Source organism: Macrotis lagotis, chromosome 4, assembly GCF_037893015.1.
Source record: "Macrotis lagotis isolate mMagLag1 chromosome 4, bilby.v1.9.chrom.fasta, whole genome shotgun sequence".
NCBI lineage: Eukaryota > Metazoa > Chordata > Mammalia > Peramelemorphia > Peramelidae > Macrotis > Macrotis lagotis.
The window spans coordinates 211921806-211941885 of NC_133661.1; the positions used below are offsets into that span (position 1 = coordinate 211921806).

At 35.6% G+C, this 20080-nt stretch overlaps 1 long non-coding RNA gene across 1 annotated transcript; it reads left to right on the forward strand.

The window, feature by feature from the left end:
• The first annotated feature begins 1864 nt into the window (after positions 1–1864).
• LOC141520292 (uncharacterized) lies at positions 1865–18790 on the forward strand. Its single transcript, XR_012477580.1, has 3 exons — positions 1865–1938; positions 3113–3180; positions 18744–18790. It is a non-coding gene; the product is annotated as an uncharacterized LOC141520292 (long non-coding RNA).
• Positions 18791–20080: the final 1290 nt, after the last annotated feature.

Consider the following 20080-nt stretch of genomic DNA (forward strand, 5'->3'; position numbering starts at 1 on the left):
TAATATTAAATAGAATTAGAAAACTGCTTATGTCTGATGACAAATATCTCATTTCTTTTTGAATGCTTCAAATGTCTCTGTTTCCTCTGCCTTCAGATTCCTTAATTCAAAATTTGATTCTAATCAGTGAATTTCATGAAATACAGATTTGGGATGCAGACTGTTAGGTATAGCAACTTATATAAGAATTGGAAATTTTTCAGTATAAAACAAGGACATAAGAAAACTATTTGTTGCTGTCATTTAAGAAACTGGGGCCACCCATTCTTTACATGTAGAGTTGCAAGTTGGTATAGGATTTGGAGGAAACTCAAACCCAAACTAGACAGGAGAATCATTATTATTAAAATCATTATTAGGGTAAAATGGTATAATATTATAGTGCAAGAAATAATGAATATAAGGGCTCAAAAAAAACCAAGGAAATAATTGTAATGTAGAATTAAGTAAATCAAACCAAGACAACAAAACACACAAGATATAGCACAATAACATATGCTCTGTGTATACTCTCCCAACTTCTACTTACACTAGCAAATCAGGTCCCTAGAGATTAACTATTACATTTCTCTGGTGATGGCTTTACATAGAACCCTGAGAAGTTGGGAGCATTTTTTTAGTGCTGAAGTTCAAGAGTCTTTACAGTGTACTTTCTGCCATTAGTTATCAGTTAGTCAACAACACTTATCTAGCTTTTAGAAAAGTGGTCTTTGAAACATCATCTCTATGATTTGAAAATTCTAATATCTTTGATATTTGTTATAAATTATTATTATTATAAAGCACTTTTCAGATAATACGACAAAAAACTCCATGCCAAAAATCCCTTTTAGATAAATTTTCATTATAGTAATCTGATTTCAAATTTTGTATCAAATAACAAATGGAACGTTTCATGCTATGTTTACACATTTCCCAAGAGACTAAATTACTTATGCATAATTTATTGCAACTTTAAGTTTACCACTTAGTTTACATATTAGTGGAGAATATCTATTGTGAGACACAATAGCTTTTAAAAAGAAACTACTTAAGTTTCTATGAGTGATTGAAGACTTTAAAGATAATGCATTAGCTGGCAAAGAATTGGAAAGTGAGGGCATGCCCATCAACTGGGGAATGGCTGAACAAGTTGTGGTATATGACTGTGATGGAATGCTATTTTGCCTTAAGAAATGATGAATGGTATGGTTTCAGAAAAAACCCTGGGAAATCTTATATGAACTGAAGCATAATTAGGAAAACTAGGTGAATTAGGTTAACATAATTAGGAGACTAGCAATGTTGTGATGATCAGTGGCGAAAAACTTAGCTACTCTACCAAGACAATAATCTAAGACAATTCCAAAAGATCCTTGATGAAAAGTGTGATCTCCAGCAAGAGAATCTCTGAATACAATATGAATGATATTTTTTTCACTCTTTTTATTTGTCTTGAGGTTTGTGTATGTGTCTTTTTTTGCAACATGACTAAAATGGAAATGTGTTCTACATGATTTGATATGTTGTTTGCCTTCACAAGTTTGTGAGGAGGTACAGGAGGGGAAGAAAGAATTTTGGATCTCAAATTTTTAAAAAAGAATGTTAAAATTTTTAAAAATGTAATTGGGAATTATTTAATGAATTAAAGTGTTAAAAAAAAAAGACAGAGTATTTAGCGCTAAGTTTAGGAATCAGAAAAAAAGTTAACTAGACACAGAACCAATATCAATATTGAGCATGGAATGAGTGATAGAATGTAACATGATTCTCTACCAGAGACTGATAAATATAACTTCACCTGAAGAAAACATGAACTATTCTAATGCCAATAAGATTATTCTTTTTTGATCTTTTTCTCTAGATTGAAAATGGAACTGCTATATGAGATTAGAATTCAAGGGGGAAACTTGGATTTTACTTCAAAGGTTATCTGTATATTCAGAATTGACTGCTGTGGTAAGAGCAATATCCTAACTCTAACTTTACATGCATGTTAGGCTAATTTTTCCTAAGAACTTGGTTGGCTCTAGGTATCAAAGTCTCATTGCCTGAGTGGAAGGTGGCTGCCAGTATCTCCAGAAGGTACTCTGATTGCCAGGTAAGTTATAATGGGTAACATTGGTAGTAAAATTTTGCTCAACCAAATCAAATTGAAATATCCATAATACCTATCCTTGTTGAATATCTTTTTCCTACTATGGTTAAGTACATTTCTTTTTGCTAATCGTTGAAAGACCTAGGAGTATCTCATTTTGAATCTATTCAAAACATATCTGAATCAGTATTGAATCTAGACTTAACTGAGAAATTTATCTGATTCAGGACCAGCAGAGAACAACTGCCATATGATACTCATCTGCTGACTTTTTGAAATTCACTGCCATTTTAGGCTTTTATTTTGTTCTACTTAAAATAACTCTTTATTCTGTTAACCATGCATCTCACTTGTATAAAATTATACATAAATTCTTTATGTGGTAAACGCCAGGGAAACTTTTGGCAGGTTTTGAGATCAAGAGATAGTTAACAGGAGCAGCTAGGTGGCTCAGTCGGATAGAGCACCGATCCTGGAGTGAGGAGGACCTGGGTTTGGATTCGACCTCAGACAATAATTGTTTAGCTGTGTAACCTTGGGCAAGTCACTCTTTGCCTTAAATAAAAAAAAAAATTAAAAAAAGAGATAGTTAAGGGTATGTTCAGAACCTTAACAGAGAATTGCACCATTAAAAATAAACAGGAGCTCTGGAACTACTTTTCCAGATTTTTCCTAATGGAAAAAAAGTAACTCTAAGAATTGAATCACTTATGAAGTTAGTTATTTCCAAATGATCCATACAACCAGAGCTCTCTTTTTTTAATGGTTGTATTGTGTATTAATTAGGAAAGGAGCGCTATTTACAAGTTGCCCAAATTTGTTGATTTAATTAGTTTAATCTGCCATCTAGTGGATTGAAAAGTATGTATGGGGGGAGGAGGAGGTAAATTGAATCAAAAGAGCTGAACTAATAATCTTGTAAAAGATGCAGCTATAGAGAGGGTTTGACTTTTTAAAAAATGCTTTATTAATGTGCTTTGTTTTTCTTTTAAATTTCCACTAACTGCTGGACCTACCTCTCTCTTGACCCCATAGAATGCCTGCAAACTTGTAATGGTATAAACAGGAAAAACAAATATTGACTTTCTGCCTAGATGTAGAAGGTAAGCTTCTTCATCCTTCTGAAGTAATGATTAGACAGTGTAGTGAACTTTTTTATTGTCATTTCATTTACATAATTATGGTTAATAGTTAATCTGTTCTCTTGGTTCTGCTTACTTTCCTCATCTTTCTTATTTTTCCATCAGTTCAAACAAATCTTTGTGGGTTCTTCATATTCATCCATTCCATTACAGTGGAATACTATTCTATTACCTTCATTTGTAGCAGTTAATTCAGCCATGTTCTAACTCAGCAACTACTTTGTTTCCAGTTCTCTCCTAATGCAAAAAGTGCTAATATATATATATATATATGGATAGGTAGTTTTAGTCCTCCATTCCTGAAGAGGACTAAAATGAATCACTTTATAAAAGTCTACTTATACCCTTGATGCTGTGTTCATTCTCATTGAAGGTCTTTGAAAACATGAATGAAAACAAATTAAATTAATGGATGCAAGGACACAGCCTTGTTTCTTCCCATTGGTGATTGGGAAAGTACCAGAGTGTCATCCATTATCCAGAATTTGGGCGAGTGCCATAGTGAGGGGTAGCTGGGTGGCGCAGTGGATAGAGCACCGGCCCTGGAGTCAGGAGTACCTGAGTTCAAACCTGGCCTCAGACACTTAATAATTACCTAGTTGTCTGACCTTGGGCAAGCCACTTAACCCCATTTGCCTTGCACAGAAAACAAAAACCAAAACCTAAAGAGTGCCATAGTGAAATTGCTGTACAATACTGATGAACTTCTCTGGGCAACCAAATTTTGAAATAAGTTTCGGTAGTCCCTCATGACTGACAGTTCTGCTCCTAGCATTTCTCCTGAAGTTATCTGGGAACAAACACCATATTGATAATTCCTTGGCCCTGTCTGAAGCCTCATTGGTTCTCAAGTAGATGACCATATATATTCCAGGTGAAAGATCAGGCTATTAAGCAGAATTCTGGCAAGATCTTGCCAGCAGTACCCCCAGAGACCCCCTGTGATTGTCACAGGACAATTTGTTCCCTTCACCTTTACAGAGATGGCAATAGAGTCATCCATGAACTCCTGGGAACTAACTTCTCTTGCCATGTAACAGGAAAATTTCAGACAGCTTTTGTAGGAGCAATGGACCCTACTCTTGTGAATCTTTACTTGAATAGAATCAGTACCAGGTACTTTGCACCATGATATGAGCCTAATGGCATTCGAAATTTTTGTTCAGTTGGAACTTCTGTTAGAGAGGGACTGACTTCAGCCTGAGGAAAACAGTTAATGGCTTCAGGATTGATTGATGATGGTCTAGTCAGAACATTGTGGAAATATTTAGTCCATCTCTCTAGGATCATGTCCTTATCACTAATCAATGTGGCTCCATCGGTACCAAGTGGTTGAGATAAATTTTCCCTCTATCTCTGACTTCCTTTTTCCAAGCCTATAGTGGTATCCATAGGTTAAAAAGAGATCTGTTTGTGTGTGTGTGTGTGTGTGTGTGTGTGTGTGTGTGTGTGTGTTGGAGCCAGCTCTACCCAAGGAGCCCATTGTTTAAATTTTCAGTGTGAATATTTATACCTCAGAAATCAATAATAGCTATAAATTAAGACTTGATTTATTGTTTTGTTGACTGTCTAGAGTCTAGACAACTTAATAAAGTGTTGGGAATGCAGCTTAAACTTACAAGTATGTACAGACGTTATTTTTCCCTGGCTGGATTTTTAAAATATTTGCCAGCACAGTCTTATACAGCTCTATAACAATTTCTAGAGCTCAGCATGTCTACAATAGAAGGCTCAGGAAAGGAAGTTATTACCAGATAAGAGACCTGATTGACTATAAGCTAATAATAATAATAACTTGCATTTATATGTCACTTTAAGATTTTTTTTTTTTTGCAAGGCAAATGGAGTTAAGTGGCTTGCCCAAGGCCACACAGCCAGGTAATTATTAAGTGTCTGAGGTCGGATTTGAACCCAGGTACTCCTGACTGCAGGGCTGGTACTCTATCCACTTCGCCACCTAGCTGTCCCCACTTTAAGATTTTCAAAATGCTTTGCAAAGTCCATGTGGAAATGTTTGTCTGTGTGTGTGTGTGTGTGTGTGTGTGTGTGTGTGTGTGTGTGTGTGTGTGTGTGTGTGTGTAAGGCACCTTTGATACTGGTCACAGAATGACTTGTAGATTCTGGTGGTATAGATAAAAAAAACTATTACTTTGCATCAAAAGTGGTAAAAGTTCATGAACTAATTTTAACTGTAAGTCATTTTTTATTTGTTTATACCTCTGTAGTTCCTCAAGTGCTGTTCTCTCTATGGCCCTAATTTAGGAGACTTGGGCTATTATTGGTACAAGTCATTTAATTTCTCTGTGCACCAGTTTTCTCATCCTTAAAAATGGACTTAGACTACATGATTACTAAAATTCCTACAAGAAATAACATTCAGTGATGTCATGATTTTGTTATTCTTAAAAAACTTCCTAGGCATAGTCTAGCCTTAGTGTTGGGAAAATGTACATTTTATAGAAATGGGAGATTTAGGGAGAAGGGTGGGGATTGATCAAGGTTGCAGCATTATTAGTATGAGAAAGAAATACTACTTTAAAATTGTAGGTTATGCTTGAGAATATTTATAGAAAATTAGGTATCAGAAGCAGAGGAAGTCATGTATGATACAGTGTTTGGTGCAGAGTTAGTATATAATAAATGCTGGTTGACTTGACTAAATAATGTGTGCTTGTTGTCTATAAAATGGAGACAGTATACCTTTTCTATAGCAAAACCTAAGACCTTGAGAAGAAAGAGATTTATGCTTACCTATGTGACATGCTCTTTCAACAATGCCCAGTTGCCCTACTTGTGGAGATATGGAAGATTCCCAGGAGGGATAATAAAGGCCATATTAGAGATATCACTTCCACATTATGGGGGTGGTGGTGGTGCTGTTAAGGGAGTAGTGTTCCTGCTATCCGGAAAATCCACCTAACATTTTTTGACCCTCCCTTCGAACCAGAGAAGAAGTCTGATTTTTTTTTTTCTTTTTCTTTTATGGAGCATTTATGGTCTGTTATTGTAAAATTTGGGTTAATATTATACAACATTATATATGTATATCTATATTATGCATTTCTGAGTTTCTAAACTTTTTCTGTGTCATCTATGGGGCTTTGTGTGTTATCTGTGGCTTCCACAACCCCCCCCCCCAAAAAAATTCCCATTTAATTTCTTATATCAACCTGCAATATATCAAAACCTAGATGTGGAAGGGATAACTGTATTCTTTCTCCTAGAGGATTTATAGTGTTTCCCCCCCCCAAGATTTTATCAAACAAGGTTATAGGTTTGTTTTAGAAAATGATGCTTCCAACTCCTTTCAATACCCTGGCTTGAAATGTTATGTTCAGGGATGTTGACATACAAAGACATTCATATAAACATACACTCAGTGTTGAAGACATACACACAAATTTTACCTGTCTTGAAATCATCTGGGTTGGTCTCTCCTAGTATCATTCTGCCTGTTTTCACCACATTCAAGCTTTCCCAGACTGTGACCACAACAGACCCCCAGTTCATGTATTTAACAAGTTCAGGGGAAAATGGCCTCTCTTTCAGGTCACCTTAATGCTGTTTCAGATGTGCCTCGGAAGCCCTCAAGTATTTCATGCCCCCAAGCCTTTTTGCTCAAACTTTGATGATGTTCCCAACCAGGTCCTCCTGGAGGCTGTGGGACTTGATGGCAATGCAAGTGTGTTTGTTATTGGCCATGGTTCAGGAAAGTTCAGTCTAGAACAGGAGAAAGGGATGGCTGTGACTGTGGCAGAGGTAGTGACTGGAGTCCAAGAAATTATATAGTGTTGTTTATAAAGGAGTATGTGTTGATTCTGATTGTTAATTCATCTGGTTTTGCTCTTAACAACTTAGTGGGTTATTATAACTTATTCATCTCCCCCCAAAATAGATAAAAGCACTGTAAAATTAAAAGCAGCAGATATATGTTTCACAAAGTGCCATTTTCTACTCCTTCCTTAGTCCCAAACCTCAAGAGAAAAAACATCTCTCAAGTTGGAGTTTGGTTCTTCCCTCTTCAGTCCTCTTATCTCAGCATGGGGAGAGAAGAGAAGCAGATAGAAATTTAGGGGTGCTGCTAGACCCTTATCTGGCAATAGGCAATGAACTTACAATGAATCAATAAGCATTTATTAAGTGTTTACCATGGGCTAGATACCTTGCTAAATACTGGAGATTTAAATAAAAAGCAAAAACAGACCTTTGCTCAAGGAGCATGCACTCTAATGTGGCAGATAAAATCTCTATAGCTAGGTACACATAAAGCCTATATAGAGTAAATGAAGTTAACTTTAAAAGAAAAGGCACTAGTAGTAGCTGGAGGGCTTGGAAAGGTTTCCTGCATAAGGGAGTGTTGGAGCTGAGTCTTGAAAAAAAAGGAAAAAAAGCCATTGAAAAGGAAAGGCCCTGAGATAAGTGACTGATAGTCTTGCATAAGGAACAGAAACTATAGTTAGAATGTAGAGTGGAATAATGAATAAGAAGACTTTAAAGGAAGGGGCCAGGTTGTGAAAAATTTTAAATGTCGAACTAAGAGGTTTATATTTGAATAGTAGGTCTGGTATGATGCACACTTAAGTAAAAATCACTTTGCAGTTATATGGAGGATGACTTAGAATAGGGAGAGACTTGAGGCAAGGAAAGCAGATGGGAAGCTATTAAAGTGGTCCAGATTAAAGTTGAGGAGGGCTTAAATTAAGCTGTTGACTGTGTGAAAGGTAAGAGGTGGCTAGGAGATATTTTGGAGGATGTTGCTGAAGTTTCAATCCTGGGTGACTTGGGAGGATTAGATGGTGATGCCCTAGACTGTAACAGTGATGCACTGTTTGATGCACATATTTGATGATTCTCATAGTTGTGGCAACTTAAGTCAATAAAACTACAGGAATTTCATTTCAGAGCCTTTAAATCCACTCTTCTATAATCTGGCTCACATAATTGTGTTTGAAGCACTTTAATTGCAAGGAGGTTGCTGTTTAAAGACTTTTTTTTTTTAGCAAGGCAGTGGGGTTAAGTGACTTGCCCAAGGCCACACAGCTAGGTAATTATTAAGTGTCTGAGACCAGATTTGAACCCAGGTACTCCTGACTCCAAGGCCGGTACTTGATCCACTACGACACCTAGCCGCCCCTCCTTTAAGTTTCTTATACTAGATCTAGATTGTTTATATCATTTGCTCAAGGGCAAAGATACATCTTGTGAGTATGTAGAAGTGAAGTTTGTGGGAAGGAAAAAAAATATCTGTTCCTCTATCTTTCTCACTTTCTGCTTAGGCTATTCTATGTATTTTCCACTTCTTCCTAACTTCCATCCCCATTGCCCTCCCACCATTTCTGGTGCTTGGTTATATGCACAAATAATTGATAAGAATTATAGAAATAAGCCATAAGAAACACCAATGAACAAGGCAGAATTTCAAATTAGACAAGGCAGTTGGCAATGATGATGAGGAAAAACTGGGCAAATGCATCATGATGACCTAACTGATCTAATTTTTCCATTATCATAAAAGAATCAGGAAATATCACTGTAAGCATAAACATGTTGTGGTTCAGTTTTATTGTTGCTGCTGTTGTTCTTTTTTATGAGAAAGTGGTAGTGCCAGCAGTACATTTTTTGAATTTTGGTTTTTCTAAGGTTGAAGTCTAAACCTGACAATTTATCCTGTCAAATATTTATCCTACCTTATTTCCTGAAAGCTAACAAAGTGAATGGGATCATCTCTAAAACATTAAACAAGTTGAACCATTAGCAAAAAATTATTAAACAATTGGATAATATCATTATTAGTACTCATGATTCCAAATATAGAATTTAACTCTTGAATTAGTAGTCAGTAATATTTTGATTTTAGCTGAAAGCAAGTTTCAAATGGTCCAGCAATTGTGGTTTGGTTTTGCAGTTTTTATATTTGCACTGATGACTTAGATAAAGGTATAAATAGATAAATGGATAAAGGCTTATTTAATTTGCAGATGACTAAAGGTGGGATAGATAACTAACACAGTGGATTATATAATGAAGATATTTTTAAAAATTGTGACAGGTTAGATGTTAGAACTTTGAATAGATTCTAATTAGGTTAAATGTAATATAAAGAAATATAAAATCTTTTACTTAGGTTCAAAATTCAACCAAGATAGGGAAATCAGAATTAATATTGTTTGACAAAGATCTTGGGATTTTAGTGCATTATAAGCTCTATTCAAGTCAACAATATGAAATGGCATAAGGGCAGTTAGCTGGTGCAGTGTATAGAGCACTGACCTTTGGAGTCAGGAGGACGGGAGTTCAAATCCAGCCTCAGACACTTGACACTTATTAGCTTTGTGACCTTGGGCTAGTCACTTAATTCTGATTTCCTCTCATTTAGGACCATCTCCAGTTGTCCTGATTCATATCTGGACCCTGGATCTAGATGACTCTGGAGGAGAAAATGAGACTGGTGATTTAGCACAACCCCCTTACTCAAATCCAATTCATATACTTGTCATGGTATCACCTCCCTGATGTCCTGGTCTTCTTTGAGAATGAAGGACAAGTGTCATCATCATAATACCATCATAATGATATGACAAAAAAGTGAACGAGATTTTTCAGGCTACATGACAACAGTTTCTACTATTATAATAGTGATACTTCAGCTATACTTTGCCTTGGTCAGATTACATCTGAAACAATATGTTCAGTTCTGGGAATCAGATTTTTGGAAGGGCATTGATAATCTAGAGAGTATCTAGAAAAAAAGGCAACTGCTATGATGAAGTTCTTTTTAAATTATTTCTATATGAGGCTTGGTTGAAAGAACTGGGAATGTTTAACCTGGAGAAGATAAGATTTATAGAGACCTCACAAACACTTTTAAATATTTCAAGGGTTTTCATGTGGAAGAAGACTTTCAATTCGCCTCTAGAGGGAGCAATAGGAAGAAATTTCAAATAGACAAATTTAGTTTTAATGTTAGGAAAAACTTCCCTACAATTTGAGCTCTCAAAAAGTGGAATGTTCTGCTTGGGAAGTATGGATTCCCTTTTATTTAAAATTTTCAAGTAAAATGAGATGACCACTTTTTTTGATTATGGAGATTCTTTTTCAGATATAGTTTGGACAATGTGGCCACCAAGGTTCTCTCCAACACCAGAATGCTTTTAATCTCTAAAGGAAGAAACTTTAGTGATTCATAAGAATTTATATATATGTAAAAAAGGATGATATCTTAAATGTGGTAATGGGGGTCAGATAGGCATTCTACAAATTAATACTTTGTGGTTTCAGAATAAAGATGCTTAGGCAATGTCCACTGGCAGATTTTCAAGAGTGTGAAGCAAACAGGTAGGCAGCTAGCATTTATTAAGGGCTTATTATATGATAGGTACAATACTACATGGAAATGGAATTGGAAATACAAATACAAGCAAAAGAAATATGATCCTTGCCCTCAAGGAGCTTATATTCCATTAGGGAAGATAACACCTAAAAGGGAGTTAAAGGGAGGGAGTGGGGAGGAAAAGCTGCATGGGGATGCATGTAGTGACAAAGCATGTTATGTCAGGAGAACAATTGGAAGGAAAATAAATTCAAGTTGAAATATGAAATCATGTGGATGATCATTCTAGATTTCTCAACTGAAGATCTCAGCCTTGGTCTGCTGCTTTTATTTCAAATTTAATGTCTCAAATCAAATATATCCTTTTTCCCCCCTCTCTACCTTTCCCCTCTCCCCTATCTCAACAAGTCCTCCTCTGAATTTCGCAATTATATCTCTCTTCTCCCAGGTACTCAGGTACAAACACCTGTCAACCTTACTTTCTTCCTTCTCTTCTCTGTTTACCTTTAGTCAATCACTAAATTTATGAATTTTTCTTTAATTTATCTTATATTTATCACTTCTTTTTCATTTCCATTGCCACTTTCCTAATCCATGTCCTCATCACCTCACTCCTAGACATTTGTAATAGACGCTTAATTGATCTCTCTGCCTTGGAACTTTGCTTTTTCCAATCAAAATAATACCAGATTGATCTTCTCAAAGCACAGCTTTGATTACTTGCTAAATAGACTTTTAATGGTTCCCTCTTTTGAGGAATAATGATAATTGTGGTGGTGGTGGTGGTGGCCATGGCAGCTACTACTATTTACATATTACTTTAAGGTTTACCTTATTTGATCCTTCTAATAACCTTTGGAACCCATTTTTCAGTTCTGAGAGCCACATAGACAGTAATTGTCTGAAGCAGAATTCAAACTCACATCTCCCTGACTCCAAATATGACTCCTTCCACCATGCCACCTGGCTATCTCAAAGCCTAACTCCTTAGATTGACTCTCAAAGCCCTCCAAGATCTAATCCTTATTTATTTCACCAACCTCCACTCTGGTTAAATAAATAAAATTTAAAAAAATCTGCTCCAGTCAAATGTATATTATTCTCTTAAGATTGCTCCCTTATTGTCATGCTCTACTTTTTTCTAAACTTATTTAAATCCTCCCCTTATTTTAAGACCCAATTCAAGTTTTACTTCCCCCAAAGAAGCATTCCAGGATTGCCCTAACATTCTATGACTGTTCTTTCCTCTAAACTTTTGATATTTTTACAGCTCATCTGCTAGTTAACATGGTACCTTCTATTATTTTTTTTAAATGCCTGTGTCCCATTTCTCCAAACCAATGTACCTAAGTCAATTAGCAAGGATTTACTAAGTGTTTATTATGTGTGAGGTACTACAATTGGCACCAGGTATAAGAAGACATAAATGAAAAAGTTTCTGCCCTCAAGGGGCTCATATTTTTTTGAAAGAAACCTTGTATAAAGTATGTGTGTAGGGTGTGGGGTGGGTATTTTGGTTTTTTATTTTGGCCCATGTAGGTAATACTTGTCTACATAGGTTCTGTCTAGAGGTAACTTTCAAGGAGGCAAGAACACACATTTCTAGCATTTCCTTCCCCCTTTTCCAAAGGAGACATTGATTCCTTCCAGGAGGGTGAGCAGAAAGTTGGGATCTGAGATTGGTTATCCTGGAGAGACAGAGTAATACTGGGCTAGAATTAGGTCTATCAGTTCCCTTAAATATTATTAGGCTAAGAAAAGTAATTTTTAGGAACAAACTATGCTCCTCATTGCTCTCCCTTAATAATGAAGGAATTTGCCAACTATATATATATATCTAAATTTTGTCTTCCTTTGGTATACAAAGGGAAAATATACCAGAAAAGACACAGAATAAATGGGTATTCTCACTGGTAGTGAGATAACTCAGTTCAAGGAAAAATTCCCAAAGTCTCTTGTGTAGTAAACTAGGGATTACAGTTTTTGTTTCTTATTGTTCTTTTGAAGAGGACATGACATCAGAAAGGTGATACCATGACATGCAAGTGAATTGAATTTAAGTGAGGGAGGGCTGTGTAAAGTCACCAGTCTCACTTTTTTCTCCAGAACCATCTGAGTCCAGTGGCCTGTTTGGATCCAGATGATTGGAAATGATGTTTGTCACAGTGGAAAACCTCGGTCTTTTTGTCTCAAGTCTTTAACATGTCTTAGTTTGACTGTGGCAACACATTCAGTGATTAAGGCTAGGAAAGACAAAGACTGACTTCTTTACCAAGGGCAAAACAAACAAATCAATCTGGATGGGGGTTGTTGGCCCAAACAGAAACTGAGCCAAAGAGAGCCCAAATAAAGACCATGTCCTGCTAGGCCTGAGACTTCACAATTTTCCTTTGTTTGGGCAGAGCAGGTAGGGGCTAGAGATGAAATGATTGAAAGGTCTATTCTTTCACAGATCAGCTTCTTCCTACAGTCTTTCTCTCTTTAGGAACTTTAAGAGTAGTTAGAATAGTGCATCTCCTCCCTTGAATCTTCCTTCTCTCTAGTTTTCATAAATATCACCTCATAGATGGATATGGAATACTGAGTGATTAATCTCCAATAAAAGTAGTATCATATAACTGGCTCTTTGAACCAACAGTTACCACATGAAATATATAACCCCTCCCCCCCCAAATAAACACACACAAACATAGCAAGATCATAGGGGGAGGGGGTTGGCAGGGGCATCTGAGTCACTTCATTCAGATTCAGATTTTTAGGACATTACAGATTCTTTTTTTTTTTTTTTTAGGTTTTTGCAAGGCAAATGGGGTTAAATGGCTTGCCCAAGGCCACACGGCTAGTTAATTATTAAGTGTCTGAGACTGAATTTGAACCCAGGTACTCCTGACTCCAAGGCCAGTGCTTTATCCACTATGCCACCTAGCCGCCCCGACACTACAGATTCTTAAGAGAGGCAGCTGGATGATTCAGAAGCCTGGGTCTCAAGTCAGGAAGACCTGACTCAGACTCCTAGTAGCTGTATGACCCTGGACAAATCACAAACTCTCTTTGTCTTTTTTTTTAATTTATTTTTATTTTTTTTCTTCTCTCCTTGTCTTAATTAATTGGAAAAGGAAATGGAAACCACTCCTGTCTCTTTGCCAAGCCTCATGGACACTATGGTCTTTGGGGTAACAAAGAATTTGATATAGCTAAATGACTGAACAACAACAACAATAAAATCCAAGAGGCAGAGGTGAGAAGCAAGTGAATGGGTGATACTTCTGCAAAGGCAATGGACAGGAGACAGTGTTATGTCTAATCAATAGCAGGAAGGACCTTTTGATTTAATCAGTGCAGGAAGGGGAGTAATATATGATAAATATTTGAAGGTAAACTGGAGCCTGGTTTTGAAGGGCTTTAAATGCCAAACAGAGAAGTTTATATTTGATTCTAGTAATATCATGGAAGCACTAATTTATTGAGCAGACAGTGTCAGCCAGACCTGGGCTTCAAAGACATCATTTTGCAGTTATGTGAAGAATGATTTGACGAGGAAAAGACTTGAGGCAGGGATTATAGAGTAATAGGAGGATAGATTTAGAGCTAAAGTAACTGTATTTGGCAGGCTATTGCAGTAGTCTGGGTGAGAGATGTTTATGTTCAGAGCTAGCATGATGGCCAAATGAGTGAAGGGAATGGGACTGACACAAGGGATGTTGTAGAGGCAGAAGCTACAAGATTTAGCAACTCAAGCATATGAACAGTGTCTGGTTGGCACTCAGTTAATATGTATTAATAATGTGTTGCATACCTGCTTCAGGCAATTACAGAATAATATAAATATCAGCAGCAGGCAACTCATTTCCTAAAGACTGTTTGTTATAATGCTTCTGGACTTTTTAATAATCTTTGGATTAAAATGTCATATGATATACCAGGGAAAAAGCTATATATAATCAGAAGATTGGTTCAGATCTTAATTTTGCTACTTACTACCATGGACAAATACCCAGCCTTGTTGAACCTTCATGTCCAAGTCTAGTACAGTGAAAATTGTGTTGGATTTTGAGTCAGATGAATTGTATTCAAATATTGGTTCTCTCATTTAATACCTGAGAGACCTTGGGAAAAACATCCTGTGCCTGGGTGACCTTATTAATTGAATGTAAAGGTTGGATTCTAGACAATATCTAAGGTCCCTTCTAACAAATTTATAAGTATGAAATGTATTGTAAACCATAGGGATAAGTACAACCAGTTGCCACTAGATGGAGTGAGTGATTTTCTAAGTCAATTCAAAACCTTTTTTCATTTACAGAATCATAAAGGATTATGACCATTGCTTAGGCCTCAGATAATTTAGGTAGGTAAGGGGTGTCAGATTACTGATATCTTTGGGGATTTATTGAAAGCTTGTTCATAATGTTGCAAAGAATACCTCCTGACCACTCTTTCACCCACCAGATAAAAACGGATGTAAGGAAAACAAATAGGATCTGTACAGAATGAAATTAATTGCAAGTGATTTAAAAACAGTCCTGTGGATGAAGGGTGAAATTTCATACATATTCAATTATAAATTAGCATAACAAATGTCCACTTTTAATAAGAACATAGTTAGTTTTTCTAGTTTTTTTGATGTTGAGGTACCTTAAGGTCATTCTTTCTGGGACACATGTGGACAGAAGTAGCATTTACTTTGACTGTTTTTACTTCTGTTGTTTAAATCCTTAAATTTCACTGGCATTTTAAAGATCAAACATGACAACTTTTTCTTTAACTCACTTTTGTTTTGAAAGGCCCTATATTTTACTTCCAGTGTGTAAACTGGCAGTTTGGTTTAGAGTGAAAAGAATTTAAAATAATTTAACTGAGAAAATCACTTTTTACTTAGGGCAAAATTGGCATCATTGCACCAGTCAGAAAGTGAAACCCTTCACCTTGTTTTTGGCAAACGTTGTCACTTTTCCATAGCTCCGGCAGAAATGTTAGAATTATTATAAATCAGCTCTGGAGCATGCTGTTATTTCATCTTCTGTAAAAAATTTCAATCATATTCTTAATGTTTCTGTTTCCAAGCCAACTGTTTAATGCTTAAGTCTTTCTTTGAGACTGCAGCTCAGACTATTCATTTATGCTAACAGAGGAGCTTGAACAATACTGTAAATTAAAGAAAATGTAATTTGGAGATTTGTCTTATAATTTACCATTTTCAAAAAGCACTCTCTGGAGAAATTAATAGCTTAAATATTACTGGAATAATGAGGATCAAGTTTGAGGAAAATATAGCTTGAAAGTCTATTACTGAAAATGATGGAAATAGGCATTTTTGCACTGCTATCTGAGCAAATATAATACCATACCATTTATCTCTAATTATCCCCAAGAAAAAGAACCAGAAACCCTGAAAAAAAAACAACAAAGAGTAAAGATTTAAATGGATCTGTTATTCTATTGCTTTCCCTCGCCTATTATTTCTGTTATTATAAATATTAACAAAAATCAGCAAATAGGAACAGAAAAGAAAAACAGAAGGCTGATATTTTTTGGGTCAAAAAGAGCCTACACTCAGTTCATCTGAAATCTTGGGCCTATTATCCCAGTAAAACATCTTCACAGAATCCAAATGTTCATTTTCAAATCTATTCTTATCCAATGAAGTGTGTGATTTTTCTATTCAAGTTAAAGAAAGCCAGACTGAGAATTTATCTAAATTCAGCTAATTACATTTGGTCAAGCATTGTCCTTGGCACAATTATTTGTCATTCTTAAAAAATTTTTGTACTCTTAATCAGCTATGACTTTAGGGGCCATTAACTGGAAAACATCCACTTTAATTACCTCAGGAACAAGGCTACAGCTAGGACCTTTATTCTGTGTGTTGTTGCTTTGTAGTCTAAATAAATGGATGGGTTTTGCAACAGTTCTGTCCTATGGAAGTAAAACATGAACAAACAACTTGGAACATTCAGAGAGATTATTTTAGTTTAGCACTCACTGGAAAGTTTACAGTTGTTGTTTTTCCTCTCACTAAACCTGAAGTAGATTCTGATAGTCAGCTGCTTTGTATCCCTGATGGACCAGTCATCATTTTGGACTGGGTGGTTTTTACCATTACCACTCAATTAGTTTTTAAATTATAACATGAGAAATTGACACCTTCTCTTTATGCATTTATATCTGATCTGGATCTTTGATGCCTCCCTAACCCCCTACTTGCCAGAAGCAGTTCTCTCCTTTGTAAAACCAGGAAGATGAGAGAGAATAGAAACAGGCAGATTTTTTACACCTCCTCTTGTCAGTCTAGAAGATGATTCACTAAGCCTGGTAGGCTGGGTGCCCTGTATCAATACAATCACATAATCATTACCTGTAAGTTAAATCACTCTATACACCCACTGGTAAAAATATGACAATAAAGCTATTCTTATGATTTTTTTGCCTTTGAAGTAATTATATATAGTTGAGAAACTAAAGTACCTTCAAGCATTACCTTTCTACTAGTGAAACTTTTTTTGTCATTCCTCCTCATCTCCTCCAAGCCCCTAATATTGAAACTGAAAAAAGTCTTGGTGCAGAGATATGACTTTCTGGAGTATTCAACAGACACTTTCAGCTAAATAGAGGATTATGGAAAGTATAAGATCATAGAAAATGTCAAGGATTTCATCATCTCTAGTATGGTTTCTTTCTTTTTTTTTTTTTTTTAAGTTTTTGCTAGGCAATGGAGTTAAGTGGCTTGCCCAAGGCCACACAGCTAGGTAATTATTAAGTGTCTGAGTCCGGATTTGAACTCAGGTACTCCTGACTCCAGGGCCAGTGCTCTGTCCATTGCGCCACCTAGCCGCCCCCTCTAGTTTGGTTTCTTGCAGATAATAGAAACTCAGAAAATAACTACTAAATCAATGTTGGACAAATTCATTTCTTTTTAAAAGATATGGAAAAATCCCATTTTACCAGAAAGAAAACTTCTCTGGGAAGGGGCAGGAATAGGCCCATATTTTAGTAATAAATTCAAGCATCAGCAACTGTCTTGAGAATGAAGGGAAACACAGATTGATTTTCGGATTTTATAATTTATAGAGTACCTTTTTTTAGTTAGCTTTGAAAAAAATCAATTTTGTTTACCTCAGTATTGGATGTTGGAATTGAGAGTGAATGAAGAAGCCACATAACCTCTTAGGGCATGAGTTTGAACCCGACACAGGTTGTCACAAAAAGTTGTTACCATCTGACAACTGTCTTGTGAAATGAGCTGGTTTCAGTCCAGTGGACAGATGTCCATATTACAAAATACTCTAATTGGCAGTCTTAGCAGAGCGGCCAAGAATCAAATGGGCCTGGAATATAAACCCTTATCTCACTCTCTGGAGGGACAAATAGAGATATATTCATCAAGAAAGCTTGGAATTGTTACTGACCATGCTGTATATATGTGTCTTTATGGATAAACAGAGGACTGTGTTTCAAAGCTGTCAGGTAAGTTCCTTTCAAGATATTGAACTTGCTTTAAAAAAAAAACACACTAAAAAACCCACCCTAAACCCAATAGCAACAACCTTCCAAGCATTCAGTCTTTCCTGAGGCAAATGGTATTTTTTCTCTCCATGATATTTGAAATATACCTTATGTTCAGGAATGAGAGTTTTCATAACTGTTCTTAATTCTTTTAAAAAGTAAAACGTTGCAAAAATTGGCAGGTGCAAAGTTAAAGAACTATTTGAACTGAGGGTATATTGTCCATGGCTGAAAAATATAGTTTGTCCAATCTGCTGCAACTTGTCTGTTTGATCACACTGAAGTGAGGACCCAGAAGGACCAGTCATGATCTTTGAGAGATTGTTTTAATGCATGTTGGAAATTATACAGACTGAAATTTTCAGTACTTCCATTCCATGTTAGCCATGCATAGACAGGTAAAGCTGGAACAACTTTTATTCAGACTTAGATGACTACCTGGGGATTAGGTGACAGCCTCAGAAATGTGACTATGGAGGCACAGAAGAGGCCTAGTGACCCAAATAACTCCTTGATCTATCTGTTGGCTAATGCCTAAAATTCCATTTTGAGAGCTCTACATTTTTTTAAAAACTTACTATTTTTGATCTCTGTTAAAAATGCACTTAGCAGTGGGGAGGGTGATAATTTATATTCCCATTGGAATCATACATCTTAGTAAGAATGAATTTATATTCTTACTTGAGAATAGATTTTGTCTGAGGAAAGTTGGAAAAAGAATGGAGAGTAGAAGAGGATTCTGAAGATGAACTTTGCCTTCTTCACAGTTTTGTCCTAATTAAAAATAAAATGTAGTTTGACTTTTTTAATGAAAAGTTTTAAATACTGAACACATAATTTAGTGTTATTGACTGTTCATTTATTTTTATAATTATGCTCTTATTCTGTGTCTACTGGGCTGGAATAAAAACTGATTTATGCCCAAAGATAGAAGCAATGATTTAATATATACTAAACCATACAGTATGCTTTGTGGTAGCAAAGAATTAGAATCAACCATTGAAGAAAGGGTAAGAATACTGTAATATATGAATATAAAGTTATTTTTCAGGAAGAAATGAATGTGAGAAATTCAGAAACATTGAACTAATTCAGAGTGAAATGAACAGGATCAAAAGAATATTATATACAGTGATTTCCTCAGTGAAACTGAAAAAAAAAATCAATAAAAAGAAAGCCACACTTGGGGTAACTAAAAAAATAGTGCTGGTTTTAGAGAACAGATAATGAAATATGCTTCCCTTTTTCATAGCTTGGAGTTAAAGGACACATGGGTAGGTTGCTCTATATGTTGTCATATACAGTTATTGTATCCAGAATTTTTGATTCAATTGTTTTTCTTGGTTTTAAGAGAGATTTCCTAAAGAAGAGGAGGAGTTTCTTTTCCTCCAAGAAATAATATAATCTCAGAAGGCATAATTCTTTTGAAAATATTGTTTTAAATAAATATGCTTTAAAAACCTGACTCAGCTGCAACTGTAAGCATCAATTATTGTTTTTCTATTGATCTTCAGAATTTCAGAATCTTTGGTCATAAACTAGTTTAATCCTCTTTTTTTTTTTAAACAGATGAAGAAACTGAAGTCCCAAGAAACAAAGTAATTTTCCTAAACTAATATTTCTAGCATTAGGATTAGGATTCTAAATCTAGCCCTCAGGGAAAGGGACAAAAATGGTTAAAATCAAAAGTTATTCTATTACCAAAGGGGTATAAAATGTTGCATACCCTTTGACTTAGCAATATTATTTCTAAGTTTATATCCCAAAGAGACCAAAGGAAAAGGAAAAGGACCTACATATGCCAAAATATTTATAGCAGTTCTTTTTGTGTTGGCAGAATTAGCAATTGAGGAGTTCCCTATAATTTGAGGAATAACTGAACAAGTTATGGTATATGATTGTGACAAAATTATTGAACTGTATGAAATGATGACGGATATGCATTCAGAAAAACCTGGGAAGATACATTTCAGCTGATGTAAACTGCAGTGAGTTGAACCAGGAAAACATTATACATTTTTTTTTACA